The following is a 20877-nucleotide window of genomic DNA, read 5'->3' on the forward strand; positions in this document are numbered from 1 at the left end:
GTCCATCACCTGGACCTGGTGGTGTCAATGACCTGCCTTCTCTGCAAGGAGAAGATGAAGAAGCTATTTTCTATTCCTTCCTGGACTGCCCCTGACTGCAGTCACACCTTGCTGCCCTCAGCACCCTCTTTGGCACACTGGACATGGACTTCTCTGAGATTGTGGTGGTTTTTTTGTTGTTTGTTGTTTTGTTTTGTTTTTCCCTACCCTGAACTGAGCAGATGAAGGAAGCCTGATTTGCTCAGTCACCTTGGCCTGCCGGGCCAGGCTAAGATGGAAACCTTGAAAAGTGACAGAAACTGGCTCTCGGGGGATAGCTCTGATGCCATGCTTCTTGGTAAGGGAGCCTGTCCCACATGAATTTGGACATGTCACCCTGCAACAAATGTGAACTATTTTGTGTCACACTAGGACACTGAGGAAGCATTCTGAAAGGTCAAACCAGGATAACATGGAGAAATGGTGGATTTAACAGCAGGAGGGTTTGGGGGGGAAATTCATAAATGCTGGAAGTACTTGAACATAATAATGGATACAATTAGCAACATAGCTAGCTAGATGTGTATATAGATGGGCTTAACTGAAAGCTATTCAGAGTATCTGACATTCTTCTGGAGCCATTTTTTTCCATAGCCTCTTAGTCTCCTGACCTGCTAAACCTCTTTTTTTTTTTTTTCCCTCTCTCAACAATTTTTAATGAAAGTAAATATGATTGAGGGGGGAAAAACACTATTCCTGGGAAATATTGTACATAATGAATAGGGAGGCAGATTCTCCCATTTCATTAAATGAATGTGATTATAAAAGCCAAATAAAAAATGTTACGCTATCAAATTATACACCATATGTTCTGTTAGATTGTTTCCTCCTTTCCACTAGAAATTGTACTGGAATTTCAATAACAGTTATTCTTAGCTGACAAATGCTGCAGATATTAAGTGGCAGGGTCCTAGAGAAGATATTGGATGCTTCTAAAGATCATTTAGAATGGGGCAGGCCAGCTTGTGGCCACTCTCTGAGGGAGAGGGCAGGCAGCACAGTGACAAATGGCAGGAAGCAGGGCAGCAACTAGGGCAAGAAGCACAGGGCTGGGAGCAGAAAGCAAAACAGCAGATTAGACTGGGAAAAGGGATCAGAGCAGTCCTTGGGGAGAGCAATGGGCTAATTTGTGACACGCCTGCCAAGAAAGTTAGTCCCAATTTATTCAGAAAATTCTGCTAATTTTGCAACATAAACTGACCTCACGTTGCCACCCCTATGAGAAGTGGTTAATGAATCAGGCCTTGCAACATGTTTTAGTTACTCCATATATACAACATCTGGAATAAAGGTCATAAATAGCATGTAGATACCTCAGCCCTCACAACAATACTTATTTGAAAGAGTAACTGCTTTCAAAATTGATGCTGTTTTAGGGAGGTCAAGTCAGAGAGCAGGGCTAGGGACTAGAAGTTGCACATAAACTGGTTTAAGTGATCAGAAACTTGTTCAAACCTATAACAGAACAGATGCTCTGTACACATAAACCAGCTTCAAAATGGCTGAAACTGGTTTAAGATAAACTTGGTTGAATGTAGGATCAGACTTAACTAATTTGGGTTAAACCAGTTTATGAAACTTCTGTCTCAGACCCCTTCCCATTTCAAGTTAAATCACAGCCCCCCAGCATGCTCTGTAGGCCTGGGCTGGGCTGTCTACTCCAGAGAGCAGGGCTGGCCCCATCCCTCTGCTCCCTAGCTGGAGCGGTGAGGGCTGGCTGCCAATGGGTTGGGGGAAGGGGCAAGCCCAGCTGGAGATGCAGCTGTCTGCAAGGGGAAGGACTGCCTCTCTCCCTGGGGTGGGGTCTGGGGCCAGGGAGGGGGTTAAACACCCCTTCCCTTGCTCAAACTTACTGCTGGCTGTGACTGAACTACAAATCCCAGAGACACCTGGAAACAGGAAGAGGAAGTGATGAGCAACCCTGCAGAGTCCTACTGCTGTAGTTCTGGACTGCAAATCCCAGACACCTTGGAGGCAGCAGAAAGAGGAAGTAAACACACAGCTGAAGCTGAAGGTGTTGCACATGGGGAGGAAGAACCGGCACCACACTTACAGGTTGGGGAACTCCCCTCTTGCCAGCACGGAGACGGAAAAGGATCTTGGAGTCGTCATTGACTCCACGATGAACATGGGCCGGCAGTGTGGGGAGGCGGTCAAGAAGGCCAACCGTACCCTGTCATGCATCCACAGATGCATCTCGAGCAGGTCCAGGGAGGTGATCCTACCCCTCTATGCAGCACTGGTCAGGCTGCAGCTGGAGTACTGCGTCCAGTTCTGGGCGCCACACTTCAAGAGGGATGTGGACGATATGGAAAGAGTTCAGAGGAGGGCCACTCGTATGATCAGGGGTCAGCAGGTCAGGCCTTATGAGGAGAGGCTACGGGACCTGAACCTGTTTAGCCTCCACAAGAGAAGGTTAAGGGGGGACCTTGTGGCCTGCTACAAACTGGTCAGGGGGGATCAGCAGGTATTGGGGGAGTCCCTGTTCCCCCGTGCGCTCCCAGGAGTGACCAGGAATAACGGTCACAAGCTGGCGGAGGGTAAGTTTAGATTAGATATTAGGAGGCGCTACTTCACAGTCAGGGCGGCTAGAGCCTGGAACTGGCTTCCAGGGGAAGTGGTGCAGGCTCCTAGCCTGGGGATTTTTAAAAGGAAGTTAGATGAGCACCTTGCCGGGGTCATCTGACCCCGGTGCTCTTTCCTGCCAAGGCAGGGGGTCGGACTAGATGATCTACCTAGGTCCCTTCCGACTCTAGCTACTATGAAACTATGAAACTATGATCCATGTTCTAGCACCCCCTGGATTCTGTCCTGAGCCACTGCAGGCATGTGGCTGCATTTCCTGAATCAAAGGTAAATATCTGTTCAGTTTTGTTTCAATTTAGTCTGTGCAGTTTAGATTAATCTGCAAATATTGAATCAATTCAGCACTGGGTTTTTTGACTGTACCTAGCCCAGAAGCACAACAATCAGGTTCTTCACCCTGGGCAGCAGCAGAGGCAATGGCAATACCTGCTCTAAGTCAGTGCCCGTGGCTGGTGTCCCTGTCACGCCGCTTTAGTTACGCTACAGGAGCAGAGTCCCTTGCTCTTTGCCACAGCTAAATAAACTACCAACAAAACTGAATTTTGTACCAAGTCTGAATACTAGCTTAATTATAAGAGAAAATAACTTACAAGACTAAGAGTAAAATTGCCATCTGGTAACTTGGGTTTTAATATTCAACTCGTCTCAATGGGCAGTATACCTTCATCTCTTTCGACTCGGAGTCTTTCAAGGACCGATTTTATTGTGTTAATTTGTTATGTTTGGATTCAAGCAGACTTGTATACAAGCCTCTAAATTAAGGCAGTGGTTTGAGATAATAGGAATCTCTAAATCAAACAAGAATTACTTAAATTGAACCATATAGGCTCTATGTTTAGGAGTAAATCATGGCTGTCCACACATGTGGAGAGAAGGTGCAGAGAGCAATGCAATGTACTCATTTATAATGAAGCTGCTTGCTCTTTCTAAATGCTGAGAGTGGGTGGAGTCAGTAGCACTACATAGCACAAAGGGACTGTGCTTGGGAAGTCTGTGGGTGTGTTCAGGACCTTACTCCTCTGTGCAGCTACTAGCACTATAAAGGCAGCTCTGGAGGTGAGCACTGGCTGCACTCTCTGCATATGTGTAATGCCACTGCTGAGTCCCTTGACATCAACATATATTATAATTTCTTCTCATCTGTGTATGGGTATATCATGAGGGCGGGCAATTATTTCAGATGGAGGGCCACTTACCCAGTTTTGGCAAGCTGTCAAGAGCGGCATGGGTAGCCCCACCTCTTCACAGGTGTCCTGGCCCCTGGTCACCATCTTGGGACCTATGTCCCAATGTCTTGGGACCAATATCCCAGGGCCAGCCCTGATGAGGCCCAGAGCAGGGTGCAGGCTGACAGAGGTCTGTGGAGCCCAGCTGGGCTGCACCAGCAGGCAGAGGGAGAAGCTGGCCCAGCCCCATAGAGCTCTTGCCAGCTGGGACCCTGTACCCCTGCTCTGGGCCCTGCTTGTGCTGGCCGTGTTCTCCCACACCTGCTCACCCCCAGTGTCCCCCCCAGCCCTGTGGTACAGGTGGGGGCAGCACACAGCCTCGACCCCCTGCTCCACAGCAGGAAAGGAGCTGGGGTTGAGCTGGGGGGGGCGGGAAGCAGGCCCTTGCTTGCCCCGTGGCTGGCGCTCCCTGCTGCAGCCTCTTGCAGCCCACATGGGGCTGTCCTGAGCAGGCACAGGCAGCCCCACATTGGCTGTAAGAGGCTGCAGCGTGAGGTGCCAGCCACAGAGCGGGGGAGGGCTTCCCCATGCTCTGCACCAGCTCGTAACCCACCCCCGCTGCCAGCCTGGGCCCCATGCCAGTTCCAGGCTTGCCCACTGGGCTGTGTATGGCAGCAGCAGCTGGGTCCCCCCGCTTGCTGTGCCGGGCAGCGTTTGCTGCTTCTGCCCACCCAAAGCTCGTGCACTGGACAGTATAGGGATGGCGGTGGCAGCCTCACTGCAGATTACCGTGGCGTCAGCTCCGGGCAGGAAGCAGCAGCAAAGACTGCCCAGCACGGCAAGCAGGGGGGGCCACAGCTGCTGCTGCCACTGCGCAGCTCTAACGGGCAAGCCTGGAGCCAGCACGAGCCAGGTTACAAGCTGGTGCTGAGCACGGGGAGGAAAAGCGGCCCCTTGCCTGCCTCGTGCCTGGCACCCCACGCTGCAGCTGCTAGCAGCCCATATGGGGCTGCCTGTGCCTGCTCAGGACAGCCCTGTGTGGGCTGCAAGTGGCTGCAGCAGGGAGCGTGGGCCACAGGGTGGGGGAGGGAGCTATCTTTCCCGGGCTCTGCACCAGCTCCTTCCCTGTCCTTCCCCCACCCACCCTTTTACATGAGGTTCTGGTGCCAAAGCAGCCACATGGTCCTAAGTCAGAAGCCCCTGCTTGGGCTTCCAGTTGGGGGGGGGCAGGGCCAGCTGGGCCCTGCTGTTGTGGGAGCCTGCCGGGCTTCCCCTGGGTCCTACAGTCCCTAGTTCCTGTCATCTCTGACAGGAACCAAGAACAGATAAATTTTAAAATTTCTAAAAAAATTTAGGGGCCCCGTGGGCCACATAGAATGGCCTTGTGGGCCAGATGTGGCCCACAGGCTGTATTTTGCCCACCCCTGGCATATCAGCTGTTTTCTTTTCTTTCCAAGTCACAATTTAGTCCTTGCTAATTAGGCCACAAGACTGGTGTGCCACGCAAAATACCTTCCAAAGAGATGATATATTCTTATTTTGGTATAATAAATTTATCCATATTTCTTTGTTTACACAATGCTTCCTAATTTAAATGAAAAACCTCAAGGATATAGACAATGTCATAAAATATTCCCTAGCTTTTGTTTTTTGATGTCTAATTTTTTTGTTATAATTATTCTTTTTGGATGTTAGTACCTGCATAAATGAAGCAGTAGCATTCTACAAGGTTATTTCTTACCCCTTATTCATGGTTGTGTCAGAGAGTTTGTAAATATTAGGAATAGCCTTTAAATATAACTTATGAATCTCACAAACCCTGGAAGTTCCTGTTATGTTTAAAATTAGTCAGAAAGAATCCAGAGGCAAAGTTAGAAAATAAATGTATATATGAGCATTACTTCAGAGCTTAAAAGCAGCAAAACTAGATAGTTCTCTGAGTAAAGAAAATAGCCAGTTCTTTAAGAACTCTACCTGCACTTAATAAAGACACTAAATCAGCAGAAGGATGCAGTGTATGCAATTAAATGAACTCATGCACACTCAAAATCAAGTTTGTTCATACATGTACAAAAGAATACTGACAAGTCAATACTGACAAGTGCAGGGTGCTGCACTTCGGCAGTAGAAACCAGCAGCACACTTATAAGATGGGAAACTCCCTTCTTGAGAGCACAGAGGCAGAAAGGGATCTTGGCGTCATTATTGACTCCAAGATGAACATGGGCCGATAATGCGAGGTCACGGTTGGCAGGGCTAACCGGACCTTGTCGTGCATCCACAGGTGCATCTCAAGGAGAGCCAGGGAGGTGATCTTCCCCCTCAATGCGACGCTGGTCAGGCCCCAGCTGGAGTACTGCGTCCAGTTCTGTGCGCCCCACTTCAGGAGGGCTGTGGACAACATTGAAAGGGTCCAGAGGAGGGCCAACCGCATGATCCGGGGACTACAGGGCAGACCCTACAATGAGAGACTGCAGGACCTAAACCTGTTCAGCCTTCACAAGAGAAGGCTGAGGGGAAACCTGGTGACTGTCTATAAACTCACTAGGGGGGACCAGAAGGGTTTAGGGGAGACACTGTTTCCCCTAGCACCCCTGGCATGACAAGGAACAATGGACACAAATTATTAGACAGTAGATTTAAATTAGACATCTGCAAGAACTACTTCACAGTTAGGGCAGCTAGGAGCTGGAACCAACTTCCTAGGGAAGTGGTGCTGGCTCCTACCCTGGGGGTCTTTAAGAAGAGGCTTGATGCCGACCTGGCTGGACTCATTTTAGTCCAGTCTTTTTCTCCTGCCCAGGCCGGGGGTCAGGCTTCAAGATCTACAAGGTCCTGTCTGACCCTACTTTTATGAGTCTATGAATTTGTTAACAAAGAATTGTTGAACGTGGTTATATCCCCATGAAATGCAAATCCATCAAACAGAAAAGCTCCATGCTGGTATTCTAGCTTGACAGCACTACAGTCTATATTTACATCTCCAAGCCACCTTAATCATAAAGGAACAGGCAGGCAGGCATATATTTTCTTTGCTTGGAAAGGCACAGGAAGCCAAAATTTGAGTCCCAGTCAAGTGTCAGATAATTCCTTTGTTTATTAATGCAACAGATGACAAAGCACAGAGAGGCACTGATACCTGTATAATCTAAGATTTAAAGCTGTGTAGCTGTAATGTGGCTGTGACTGTATCACATAAACCTGGTACAATGGGTGTGAGATGAGAGTTTTTAATTTACTTAAACACCCCTATCTCTTCTTCCTTTCACTTCCTGGGTGTAGTTAGTATTGCTTTCTCTTTTCCTTTGTGCTCCTTTTCTTCTTTCTTTTTCCTCTATCCTGTAGCTGAGGACAGAGACTCTTCCAAGGGAGAAGCCCTACTCCTATTGTCTGGTGCTCATGAAGCTATAAAAAGTAAATGGCTCTGGCTTTTGCCTTTCCAGACAGCTCTAAGCAGCTGAATAAGAATAGGCTGATTAGTAGTAGCTGCTTTTTTGATGTCCCACTATCGTTGATTAGATAAGAGAAGTTACCTAATCACTAGCAAAAGTTCATCTGCATTTTAAAACAGGCTAGAAAAGTGCTAATATAGAAAGACTTATAGTGACTTGATCTAAACATGGTTAACATAGTTAATATGTGTTTAAATAATGCATGACGGCTCCCCCTGTGTTGTCCAAGATGGCAGACATAAGCTGGGTTTGCCACCCTCAAGGCATGTTGCAGAGCTCCTTTTCTCTGGGGTATCTGAGCAAAGCCAGACAGATGGACATGTGATAATCGGATGTTTGGGCTATTGCTGATGTGATTGTGAGTCAGTATTATTGTGGTTTGTGTATGGATGGTCCTGCAAGGATTTGTGCTATGTGATTTTTGATTTTTTTTAATTTTAGTAATTATACGTCTCACTTGTTCTAAAAGCACTTATAAACAAATATAAAGTTTTCAATTAAAATAAAAATGCTTATTTTATATTCTATATGCGTGCCTTAGTTTCATCCCACGGGGCAAAAATTTCCAGAGTATCAGTCCTCATAGCTTATAGCAGTATATCTTGCTACCAGCAACAAAGACAAATGGCAGCATTGTTATTCTATGGACTGTACCTTTTCAATAGCTGTATTGCAAACCTCAGGCTGTGTCTGGGTTGGGTGGGATGGAGTGGGGGAAGGAGGGGTGAGATCTGTCTGCAGTTCTCTGGTTTCAGGCTTTGTCAGTTGTTTTAGCAGAAGATGATAGTGCTTTGGCAGGCTGTTGTAGTTTTTGTCTGGTCAGCTTTATCTCACTCTACCATACAGGGACCTATCACTCTTTGCCTCTGATGGGGCTATTTCTGTTGTTGTGAGTGAAAGACCTAGAAACAGCCTAAAATTATTTAGGACACTTTGAATAAGGCATCATACAAATGCCCTATTCAAGTGCCCTTGTATGCCTTGAATAGGGCATACAAATGATGCCCTATTCAAGTGTGGGTTTTTTGGGGGTGGGGGTGGGGGTGGTGGAGGGGCAAGGTGGAGGAGGAGCTTAATCTTTTTCACTAGTTGCTTGTTTTCACCCTTCTGTATTCAGTGATCTATTATCTGAGAGCAGTAAACAGTGACATAAAATGCAAGGTTCATTTTGCTGAACACTGTCTTTGACTAAAGGTCGTTAAAGAAAAACTACAGCTTGGTGGTGTCAGGCATCTGTATAAAATTATTACATTCTTAACTGATCAGTATTTTTCTTGTATAATTTTTGGTCAGGTGAAATAAATGGGCTATTTAAAAAGAATTGCTTAGTTCAGGTATTTGAGGAAAAATCAGCGAAAGTTTTATTTCCCAATTAATTGTGTTTACTGTTTCTTTCCATTTTTGCTTGTTCTTCATCCCTTTTTCCACCAGCGAGTGCTCATATTAAATCTTGATTCTAATTCTCTTCCAAGTCTATCAGAAGAGGAACTCTACATGAAGCTGGTGAGCTGGTTTTGTATAAGTGTGTATGTATTGTCTGTCTGTCGGTCTGTCTGTCTGTCTGTCTGTCTGTCTCTCTGCTAGAACAGAAAATAGGTTTAGCTTTCTCCTGCTTTTTTCATGTTGTCAGTACTAGCAAATACTGACACTTATCACCTGCTTAACATTACAATCTTAATAGCAGCCTTCAAAAAATAAAAATAAAACAGCTTAGGTAGTGTATGCTTTCTTTTTTTCCCCCCTTTCTTTTGTGGTATATAAAGCAGGCTTTAGTTGTATTAAGGTTTCTGCCTGCATGCTTTTCCCTATGCCCAGCCTACAGTTAGAAGTATTACCAGTTTAACCAGGTGGGGAAGCAAGGAGAAATGCCAATTTTTTCACTGTATTTGACCATTAAAAACAATTGTACAGGTACAGTTATACCAACCATATAAAGTAGTATAATGAAAGAGAAAAAACTTCATGGTATAAGCAAGCCATTAGAAATACCGGGAAAATAAATTATGGTTTTCCTTAGTTCTCTTTGGAAGACTCCTACTCATATAGGAAGTGTTTACTGGGAACCTGTAACATATTTCCTGGGTCCCCAGAGTAGGCCACTGTAAAGTGTTTGTTTGTATGTGGCCCACAAAATATCTTTTTAATGGTGACTCTTTTCAACAGAATGAACTGGGCACTAGGACTGCAGCCATTGATTATTCAGTAGTAATTTACTAACAACCCTTAGCAGCAGCTCAGTAATTATCCTTATTTTTAAATTTTATGTATGTAAGGCATACTTTATTTCGTCTATTGAACATAAAGGTACTGCATGGCAGAGTTATGTTATGTTCCGCTCATTAAGCCGCCCTCCATGTACAAAAGTTTGGGATCCCCTGTGACAGGATCTGCCTCCAAGGGGATGGCCCTGGCATTCCCAGGACACTCCTATTCCAGTCCTGTCTTGCTGGTCTCTCAGGCCAGCACCCTATGTCTGCCTGCAATGCTCTGGACAGCCCATGCTCACAGCAGTTCCCTCTTGCCCCAAGCAGGAGTGATGCCCAGCCCAACCCCCACTTCCTCCCCCGACCTTCTAGCCAATGTTCGGGAGCCAGGCCAGACACTTGTGGGCAGGATGGCACCTGCTCCAGCTTGCCAACTTTGCTCCTGCACAGCAGCAGCAGTGCCTGCCCACCCACCTGCCTGGTGCACCACACTGCTCTGTCTCCTTGCTGGACTACACCTCATGACCCTGCCCGCCTGCCTCTGCCTGCAGCAGCACCACTGACTTGGAGGCTGCCAAAATGCAAGTTTGCCAAAGGCACCCTTTTCCCTAAGGCTGACCCTAACAGTCTGACTTTTCTGGACCCCTTCCAGGTCCCAGTCTATTTGCTGTATGGGGTACTTCCTTCTGTTGCTGTATAAGGCATTCCGGCTCGTTAACATGTTCCTCTAGTTGGAAGAGCTCCACTTCCCACATCTTCTGTTTCAGTCTCAGTTGCTTGTCCAGTTCCTGATTTCCTTGGTCAGCTTCGCGTTGGTCTGTCGGAGTAGTATGATGGAGATTGGGATTCACTTCCAAGGACAAATATTCTGCACTGGTCCAGTCCTGCGGAGCAAACCAGGAAAGCCAAGGCTGCAACTGAACTCCAACTAGCTTGGAGCACCAAGGACAATAAAAAGTCCTTTTTCATATATGTGGGGAGCCAGAGGAAAAGCAAGGGCAACACTGGACCCCTGCTGAACCAGATGGGACAACTGACGCCCAGGAAAATGCCAACCTATTAAATCGGTACTTTGCATCGGTCTTTCATCAGTCCCATGGGACGCCCATGCCCACTATGGGACAGGGAGGTCTGGGTGAGGGAGATCCCCTGCCCTCCATAAATGCTGACCTCATGAAGGGACACCTAGAGAGGCTGGATACCTTCAAGTCAGCTGGCCCTGACAGTTTACACTCCAGGGTACTCGAGCTGGAAAGCATCATAGCCCAGCTTCTGGCATGGATCTTTGAAAACAACTGGTGCTCTGGTGTAGCGTCCAAAGACTGGAAGAAGGTGAATGTGGTGCCTATCTTCAAGAAAGGGAGGAAAGTGGATCCAGCTAACTATAAGCCCATCAGCCTGACTTCTATCCCGTGGAAGATCTTAGAAAAGTTTATTAAAGAGGCCATCCTTAATGGACTGGCCGATGCCAACATCCTAAGAGGTAGCCAGCACGGGTTTGTTGCGGGTAGGTCTTGCTTGACCAATCTCATTTCCTTCTATGACCAGGTGACCTATCACCTGGACAAGGCAGAAAAGATTGATGTCGTATATCTTGACTTGAAACTGCCTCTCACTCCTGACTTGCAGCCCCTTTCCCCCTGAGCCCATGGACGGATTGATGGACACACACACTGTCTGTTACCTGGGAGCAGCTTGCTGGGGCTTGCACCCAGAGCATGTGACCCCCGACAGCCAATCACCCTTCCTGCTGCTCCCAGCCCCAAGCAGCCAAACTGCTAGTGCCTGGGAAAACAAAGGCAAAGCAATAACCTGGACACTTGCTTACATTTTAAAAACCCACCCAGCCAAAAAAAGAGAATATGTACAGTAACCCTGCACCTCAAGCTTGCATTGCAAGCAGTTTGCTTGCTCTGCCATTTCATCCACGAACAGGTGGGACTCCAATAGTTGGCCTTTCAATTACTCATAGCCACCAGCCTCGTGATGACTTCCCCTCTGTTTCTGCCACTTTTGGGTTCTTGTGCCTTAGCGGGCAGCTGTTCAACTAGCTTCTGTTGCACCCCCTTGCAAATGTGTTGGGTGTCTGTACTTTGCAGCTGCAACTTTTTTCATTTTCATATGTAAATATTGTAAGGTATTTAGTATCTGCTCCAACAATCCCTGACTTGTTGGAGTCTGTGCTTCAGTCTGTTGTAACCATACCCGGAACATCTCCATCCTCTGTGTCTGTGCCAATTGTAGCTTCCTGTGATCACTTGCCTCTGCATGCTGTTGTGCAAAGAGCTGCAGCAGCTGCTCCTCCACAGTGGTCCCTGGTTCCCCCTGGTTTGGGCTGGAATACCTCTCTGACTTGCCTTTTACTGACTTGTTTACCCTCATTTCACCTCCTCCAAACTCTGCATGCAGGGCTAGGATCTTTAACTGCTACCTGTTCCTACCAACCCTTGGTTGGCCCACAGGTCTCCTTCCTTTTAACAGGGAAATGTCTTCATGGTGCACAACTTTTTGGCTAATGCATCACATGTGACAGAATCTGCTTCCAAAGGACAGTTGCGATGTTCCCTAGAGGTCACTCTGATTTCTGTTCTACCTAACTGGTCTCTTGGACCATGACCCTATGTTCATCTGCCATGCCTTAATGTATAGGTAAGATATGGGAGGCTACCCTCAGAGATCAGAGTAAGCCCTGGGTGGCCTCCTCCTGGCCCCAATCCCTACCGATTCAAGAAGTTATGCTTCTGGCCTTCCCCTGTCCACAGGATCCCTGGCCCTGCATCACCTACCTTTTGTGGCTCAGCTGTTCCCCAGCTCCTTCCCCCTTCAAAATCAGAGCCAGTCTGAGCCTCTGGCTCTGGGCTAGGCTTATATAGCCCTTCCTTCTCCCTTTTTCTGGTCATTTGACCAGCACTCTTCAGGGCCAGGCTCAGGGTTTCCTCTTCCATCCACATTAACATGCTTATTGTTCTGTCCTGGAGCTTTACATCCCCTCACCTGCTGCCTGCCTCCCCAAGTAACAGAATGACTAACCTGCAGCTAGACTCTCTGTGGCACTGCACTGTCTCACTTCTAGAAATAGGGGTAGGGTCCCCTCCTACACTCCTGTCTTTGCTGAAGAGCAAGGATACATCTGTAAAGGCTTCCTTTATTCAAGCCGTTAATCAGTCACTGAAGTCACACTGTTGGTGTAAAAATTGAGCCAAAAAAAGAAAGCACAAATAAAATAAAGATAAGGGCATGATTCTCTGATGCTGTAATTTAGTACAGTTCATTTCCCTCAGTAGGCCTATGTCCCCCATTTTGTATTTCTGTTTTTGATTATTCCTCCTGAGATGTAGCACCCTGCATTTGTCTGCATTGAAATTGCTGTCCTAAGGGGTCAGGCCAGTTCTCAGGATCTCAATATTGCACTGTTAGACAGGAGGGTGTGACATATTTGCACATATGCACATGCACACACTACCAACTCAGGCGCATACACATCTAAACCAGCCTAGGCACATGCATACCTATCGAGCACCTACACACTATACACACCAAAAGTTAGACAAAAATCAATTGGCAATACCCACACACTCAGTACACATACACAAATTACTAATTCATATATCATGCACACAATGACATATATATATATATATATATATATATATATACACACACACACACTCACCAGTTCATATGCATACAACCCGCCTACACATACACACAGGTGAGTTCCTAACTTGGATGGTATGGTATGTATGTGTGTGTTTGGGGTACCTGGGATATTTGGGGGAAGGTTAAGGTGAGAGAGAGTTAAACTGTAGGGACTTGAAGTTGCCAGAATCCAGATTAGAACCGGTGGACTAGAGAAAAGCTGGCTGAAGAACTGAGGCTTGGGTTTACTTAAGATCAAGTGGCCCCAGAGTTACTCGAGGTCACTGGTGCAAGGGAAAAAAATCCAGGTGGCAAGGAGGAGATAGTCAGAAAAAAAAGCGAGGCAGAAACCTGGGAACTTGAGGCTGGAAACTGAGACAGACAGCTGAAATATTGGGGCAAGGGGCAGTAGTGGTGGCAAGGAGGAGACAGTTAGGAAAGAAACTGAGGCAGAAACCTGGGAGCTCAGGGGAAAAGGCAGTGGGGACAAGGCAACAGCAGTGGCAAAGATCCAGGGAAAAGGCAGTGGGGATAAGACGGTGGCAAAGAAATGGGGTTTGGAGGCAGAGAGGAGCTCAGGACAGGTGTTGGAGGTGGCAGTGAACCAGAAGCAGGAGAGGGAGAAATGAGACAGAAGTTAGAGGCATGAGGAGCAGAGATTGGAGCAGGGCAGAACTGTAGTAAAGCAAAACCCAACTCAGAGGTCCAAATAAGTTTTATTAAATAAACAACACACTACACAGCCCCATGAAGTTATTGGCACATGCACACACATGCACACTGGCAGCAGGAGAGAGAGTCTCAGTGGAAGGGTTGGAGTCCAGGTAGGAAAGAGAAGCAGAGTCCAAGTCCTTGGTTGAAGAGGGGGTGAGGGGTGATAGCTACCTATCCAGGCTGGAAAGGGGTCCTTGTCCAGTAGGCGTTGTCCAGAGGGGGGTCCCCGGCAGGGCCTCTGGGTGGGTAGGTGGTGTGGCATGGTGCTGGTCCAGATGGAGAGGGCATCCCAAGGAGTCAGTCTTCACTACCCCTTTTATAGTTTCTAGGGTCGGAAGAGACCTGAGTAGATCATCTAGTCCAACCCCCTGCCATGGCAGGAATGATTACTGGGGTCAAACGACCCCAGCAAGGTGTTCATCTAACCTCCTCTTAAAGACCCACAGGGTAGAGGCTAGCACCACTTCTCTTGGAAGTTGGTTCCAGACCCTAGCCGCCCTGACCGTGAAGTAGCACCTCCTGATATCTAGCCTAAATCTACCCTCTGCCAGCTTGTGACCATTATTCCTGATCACTCGTGGCAGTGCTCGGGGGAACAGGGACTTCCCCAGTGCCTGCTGATCCCCCCTGACTAGTTTGTAACAGGCCACTAGATCCCCCCTCAGCCTTCTCTTCTGGAGGCTGAACAGGTTCAGGTCCCATAGCCTCTCCTCATAAGGCCTGCCCTGCTGCCCCCGATCATACGAGTGGCCCGTCTCTGGACCCTCTCCATGTTGTCCACATCCCTCTTGAAGTGCGGTGCCCAGAACTGGACGCAGTACTCCAACCGCCCTAACTGTGAAGTAGTTCTTACAGATGTCTAATCTAAACCTACTCTCCAACAACTTGTTATGCTAGGGGAAACAAGATCTCTCCCAAACCCTTCTGGTCCCCCCTAGTGAGTTTATGGGGCAGACTACCTCTGATCTCCTATGGGGAGGGCCTGTCCAAGCAATGTCAGTCTTGTTCCAGGTGTTCTTATTGAGCATGTGCAGCCTTAGCACAATGGTGGTTTGCCTCATCTTTTGTTTCTTGAAGGCTGGGGGTGGTTCCAAGGGCTGGGTCATTGGTCCAGATATTGGTGTTGACGGTTCAGTCATTCAGAGGGAGCTATTTTAGACCTACTGCCATTGTCTCTCAAGCACCCTCATTCATCCCCATTCATCCAGGAACCAAGTTACATAGGAGAGGTACGCATGAGTCAGAGGTTATACAACAGGGCATGGGGAAAAAGATGGAGACTTGACAAACGAAATGGAAACTTGACATGACTTATGCTAACTTACATATGTAGGCCTAAATCGTATAGTATCAGTAAAACAGTAATATAGACCAGTAAAAATCAATATAAACATAATTATGCAATATAAAGAGAGGAAAAAAACAAAACAAATGCAACTTGCTACCAAAATAAAATGCTGAAGCTTTTCCTATGTCTTGGGTCACTTATACTTATCTGTAGGGAATAGAGAGAGAAAGTAAGTCAGAAATGGTTAAGGAAGGGGAGGGAATGCATTTTAAAAGGAAAAAAAAAAAAAGAAACTGTGGGTTTTGCTACAAAATTCATCCTGTTAGCTTTAGCCAAACTTTTTTCTGAATTGAGCTTGCATCCTCCAAAGTATTGACAGTCTTTCTCAGTTTCATGTTGTCTGAAAACTTGTTCATGAAAAGGTCTATGCCAGCATCCAAATCATTCATAAACATGTTGAATAGCAGCAGGCCCAAGACAGACCCTGTGAGACTCCGCTCAAAACCTCTTCTCATTATGACTGGGACCTGTTATAATTACCCTTTGCTTACGGCTGTTATCCACCTTTTTGTAGTAGTTTTATCCAGCCTACATTTCTCCAATTTATTTATGAGACAGTCACAGGAGACCTTGTCAAAAGCCTTGCTTTAAAGCTCAGATACATTATATGCACAGCATTTCCTACATCCACCCAAGTAGTTACTTTGCCAAAGAATATCAGGTTTGACACAATTTGTTTTTCCTAATTCTGTGGTGGCTGCTTGCGATTAGCCATTCCTTCTCCAGATGCTTGCAAATGGCCATCCTTAGGATATGTGCCAGTAACTTCCCAAGTGTTGAGGTGAGACTGACTGACTGGTTCCCCGGTTCCTCCTCCTTACCCTTTTCTTATAGAGGGGCACTAATATTGGTCCTCTTCTAGTCCTCTGGTACCTGGCCTATCTACCACAACTTTCTGAAGATCATTGCCAAGAGCTCTGAGATCTCCTCTACCAGTTCCTTCAGGACCCTGGGATAAAGCTCATCCAGCCCTGCTGACTTTAATTCATTCAGACACAGCAAAAACTCTCTGACCATCTCTTTCATTATCTCCTCCTTCAGCTTGCCCCTTTCCTTATCTAGATAATCCCTACTAGGTGTCTGGCAGCTCATTTTTTTGTGAAGCCTTTCATTCCCTAATAGGAGATTGATATTTCACTTGTTCTCCAGTCCTCAGAAAGGCACCTGAACCTGTAACATAAAAGCAAGATATATAGAATCATAGAAGTAGGGTCGGAAGGGACCTTGTAGATCTTCAAGTCCGACCCCCCTCCTAGGCAGGAGAAAAACTGGGATCTGACTCCAGCCAGGGAGGCATCAAGCCTCTTCTTAAAGACCCCCAGGGTAGGAGCCAGTACCACTTCCCTTGGAAGTTGGTTCCAGCTCCTAGCCGCCCTGACTGTGAAGTAGTTCTTATGGATGTCTAATCTAAACCTACTCTCCAACAACTTGTTATGCCAGGGAGCGCTAGGGGAAACAAGATCTCTCCCAAACCCTTCTGGTCTCCCCTAGTGAGTTTATAGATGGTCACCAGGTTCCCCCTCAGCCTTCTCTTGTGAAGGCTGAGCAGGTTCGGGTCCTGCAGTCTCTCATTGTAGGGTCTGCCCTGTTGTCCCCAGATCATGTGGGTGGCCCTCCTCTGGACCCTCTCAACATTGTCCGCATCCCTCCTTAAGTGGGGCACACAGAACTGGACACCGTACTCCAGCTGTGGCCTAACCAGTGTCGCATAGAGGGGGAGGATCACCTCCTTGGCCCCACTTGAGATGCACCTGTGGATGCACGAGAAGTTCCGGTTAGCCCTGCCAACCGTGACCTCGCGTTGTCGACCCATGTTCATCTTGGAGTCAATAATGACTCCAAGATCCCTTTCTGCCTCCGTGCTCTCAAGAAGGGAGTTTCCCATCTTATAAGTGTGCTACTGGTTACTACTGCCGAAGTGCAGCACCCTGCACTTGTCAGTATTGAAACGCATCCTGTTTTTGTTAGCCCACCCCTGTAACCTATCCAGGTCTTGCTGCAGTCTTTCCCTCCCTACTAGTGTGCTCACCTCACCCCAAATTTTGGTATCATCAGCAAATTTAAACATGTTGTTTTTCACCCCATTGTCCAAATTGCTGATAAAGAAATTGAACAGCGCAGGCCCAAAGACCGAGCCCTGGGGGACTCCACTGCCCACTTCCCCCCAAGTTGAATATGACCCGTCCACCACCACCCTCTGAGTACGACCCTTCAGCCAATCTGCAATCCATCTGACTGTGTAGGCATCAATGCCATAGTCGCCTAGTTTTTTAATGAGGATGGGGTGGGAGATGGTGTCAAAGGCCTTGCTGAAGTCCAGAAAGACTACATCCATGGCGACACCTGCATCCAATGCTTTTCTGACCTGATCATAAAAGGCAATCAGGTTGGTCTGACATGACCTGCCCCTAATGAAACCGTGCTGGTTGCCCTTGAGCATCATCCCTGAAGCCGGCCCATCACAGATGTGCTCCTTGATGATCTTCTCAAAGAGTGTCCCTAGGAATGTGGTAAAACTAACGGGCCTATAGTTGCCTGGGTCCTCCCTCCTCCCTTTTTTAAAGATGGGGACCACGTTGGCTACCTTCTAATCATCCGGCACCTGGTCCGAGCACCACGAGCGCGCGTAAAGCTGTGCCAGGGGCCCTGTAATAACCCTTGCTAGCTCCCTCAACACCCTGGGGTGGAGAGCATCTGGACCCACTCATCTGAACATGTCCAGCCCCTCCAGAAGCTCTCTAACCCAGCCCTCCCCAACCTGAGGTCTGGAGGTGTTTCCCTCAAGTCCATCTTGCATCACTGTGGGGAAGTCCTGGTCCCTGCACAAGAAAACAGAGGTGAAGAACTGGTTAATGAGGTCTGCTTTCTCCTATGGTGCAACCACCAGATTGCCCAGCGTATCTTGCAGGGTCCCCACGTTTCCCAGTGCTTTCTTCATCCTCCCTATATATTTGAAAAAGGACTTTTTATTATCTTTGATCTTAGACGATAGTCCTAGCTCTATGTCCGCTTTAGCTTTCCTGACAGCCCCCCTACAGGTCCGAGCAGAGGAGGTATACTCCTCTTTGGAGATAGCACCCCCTCTTCCACCGGGTGTATTTTGCCTTTTTGGCAATCAGGCATTCCCGGACACCCTTGGTGAGCCAGGGGGGCTTTTCGGCACTCTTGCCCCCCTTGCTTCTTGTTGGGATGGTCACCCCTTGGGCCCTGAGTATCATCTCCTTAAGGAACTTATCTTGGGCACTGAGTTCCCCTGCCCTTGAGAACCCCAGCGCCTCTCCCACTAATCTCCTCAACTCGTTGAAGTTGGCCCTCCTTGAAGTCTAGGGCTACCACCTTGTTGCAGGCCTTTGACACCCTGCGCTGGATGGTGAATTCCAGCAAGCGATGATCGCTATCACCCAGGTGATCAAGAACCTTGGAGGCCCCTTACCAGGTCCTCGCCTGTGGCCAGGACCAGGTCCAACAGGGCATTTCCTCTGGTGGGACAGTGCACCTTCTGAATTAAGTGGAGGTCTTGTATCTCAGCCAGGGATCTCCTGGAATGGTCCGACCTGGCTGACTGTTCTTCCCAGCAGGTGTCTGGGTAATTTAAATCACCCATGACAACTACATCCCTTGCCTTAAGTGCTTCTGCAAGCTGACCCGAAAATTCTCGGTCCAGCTCCTCCCCTTGGTTGCGGGATCTGTAGTAGACCCCCACCATTAAATCTCTTTCCACATGGCCCCCTTGTATCTTGACCCAGAGCACTTCAGCTTGCCCCTCCTCTGACTCCATTCTGCTGGCAGAGGATGTGTATTGCTCCTTCACATAGAGTGCCACACCCCCGCCTTTCCTTCCTTCTCTATCCCGCCTGTAAAGCCTATAAGCCCCTAATGCTAACTGCCTAGTCATGGGATGAATCCCACCACGTTTCTGTAAGCCCTATTATGTCTGGGTTTGAACTGGCTATTCTGAGGGTGAATTCCTCCTGGATGTTCCCCATACTATGAGCATTTGTATAGAGGCATTTAAGGCCTTGCATAGCAGCGTGTGCCCGCAGAGAGAGAGAGAAAATATGGACTGACTAACTACACTAGAGTGATATATACATTAATAGGTTTCCAGGCCACCTTAATCATGAAGGGGCAGGCAAGCATGCATATATTTTCTTTGCTTGGGAAGGCATAGGTTGCCAAAATTTGAGCCCCAGTCACATTTCAGATAATTGCTTTGTTGTGGTCTGCAATAAGAGAATGGGAAGTAGTCCTGCTTTTTGGCAGGATTTTTCTGCTTCCTAAAGATCAGTTCCACTGAGACTAATTTGTTATGGGCTTCCCTGTCTTATTTTACTCTTAAATAGATTCACTTACTTGAGAACCAGAGCTAGGAAATCAGGAGCCTTCAAAGGAAAAGGACTCTGCCCATGAACTAATTTGAATAAACTTTTTTAAAAAGAGGTTTATGTTTCTTCACATCCCTCCTGGTCTTGAAAACCAGAATAGGCATCTGTGCTGACTTGAATTTAAATGGTCTCTGCAGGCTTTTTAATTCCAAAGATTTGTTTATTTATTCATTTGGTTGCTTCTTAGTTCTTCTGTAGGGATAATTCTGAAGAGCCTCTTATGTTTGAGTACTTGCCTTGCTATTTTAAGCTATTGCGTCTTCAGTAGAGCTTATCCATTTATTAGCACTTAAAATGTGCTTCACCTGTTGAATTCCATCCAGTTCTCTTTACTGTACAATTTTACCTGGAGCTTTTCCTTCCTTTATACATTGTTAGCAATAATGTATTTGAATATAAAAAAGAGACCAGTTAGCAAAGAACAGGGCAAGTATGAGATTTGGAAATACTCTCATTTGATTCAAGACAGATAATAAACCATCCCACTCCACTGGTTGGAGCCAACGTTTTCAAAATCAGGGGTTGAAATTAGATGCCTCACCAATATCCTCATCCATTAAAATGCCAGTGGTTCCTGTTTAAGATCTGTCATGGCTATCTATCTTGTTCTTCAACTACATCTCATTCTGTGCTCTGTAGCTTCAGAGACCAAATAGATCTCTGCAGGCACACAGATCTTTGTCTACGCAGGGGAACATGGCTGCCTTGGCACTGCTGCCTCAGTCTCTATTTAAATTTCCCACTGGAATTTTGTGTTACTTTCTATAGATAATTAACTATTTATTGGACCAGAGACACTGGCTCTACAACTCAGTGGTTACAACACTCACCTATTTGGGAAACCCAGATTTAATCAGACATCTGAGCCTGATTTTACAATATCTCAAGTACATGCTCCAACTACAGGGATACAGGCTATTTTGGTGTCTCTCTGTATCTGGAAAAGTTCAAAAAGTTGACTCTTTCCCTTGTGGAATAAAAACAAATGTCAAAATCTCTTTCATTTTCTGAAAATAGGTTCTTATTTCCTAGCTGCACCTATATTTTACATCTGTGCTGTTGTTGTTTTCTATTATGTTCTAGATTCTCCTTCCTTTCAGTTTAGTGTGGTATCTGAGCATCTTCCATAAATAAATAAAGGAAATAATAAATATTGACAAGAATTTGTCACATGAATTGCCCTACTTTCAAGAAGAAATTGCCTACAGTGGGTTTGGGGGGTTATTTTAAGTAAATTGAAAACTGGATTGAAGAAACAAGTTTGCCATTTGGATCTGAAGGTGGTGAGGTTTGAAGTACTTCTTACTAACAACTTCTTAAGTTGTGTGCTCTTGGATTAGCACA

Source organism: Crocodylus siamensis, chromosome 1 (assembly GCF_052110815.1).
Source record: "Crocodylus siamensis isolate JL-2025a chromosome 1, ASM5211081v1, whole genome shotgun sequence".
NCBI classification, from domain to species: Eukaryota; Metazoa; Chordata; order Crocodylia; family Crocodylidae; genus Crocodylus; species Crocodylus siamensis.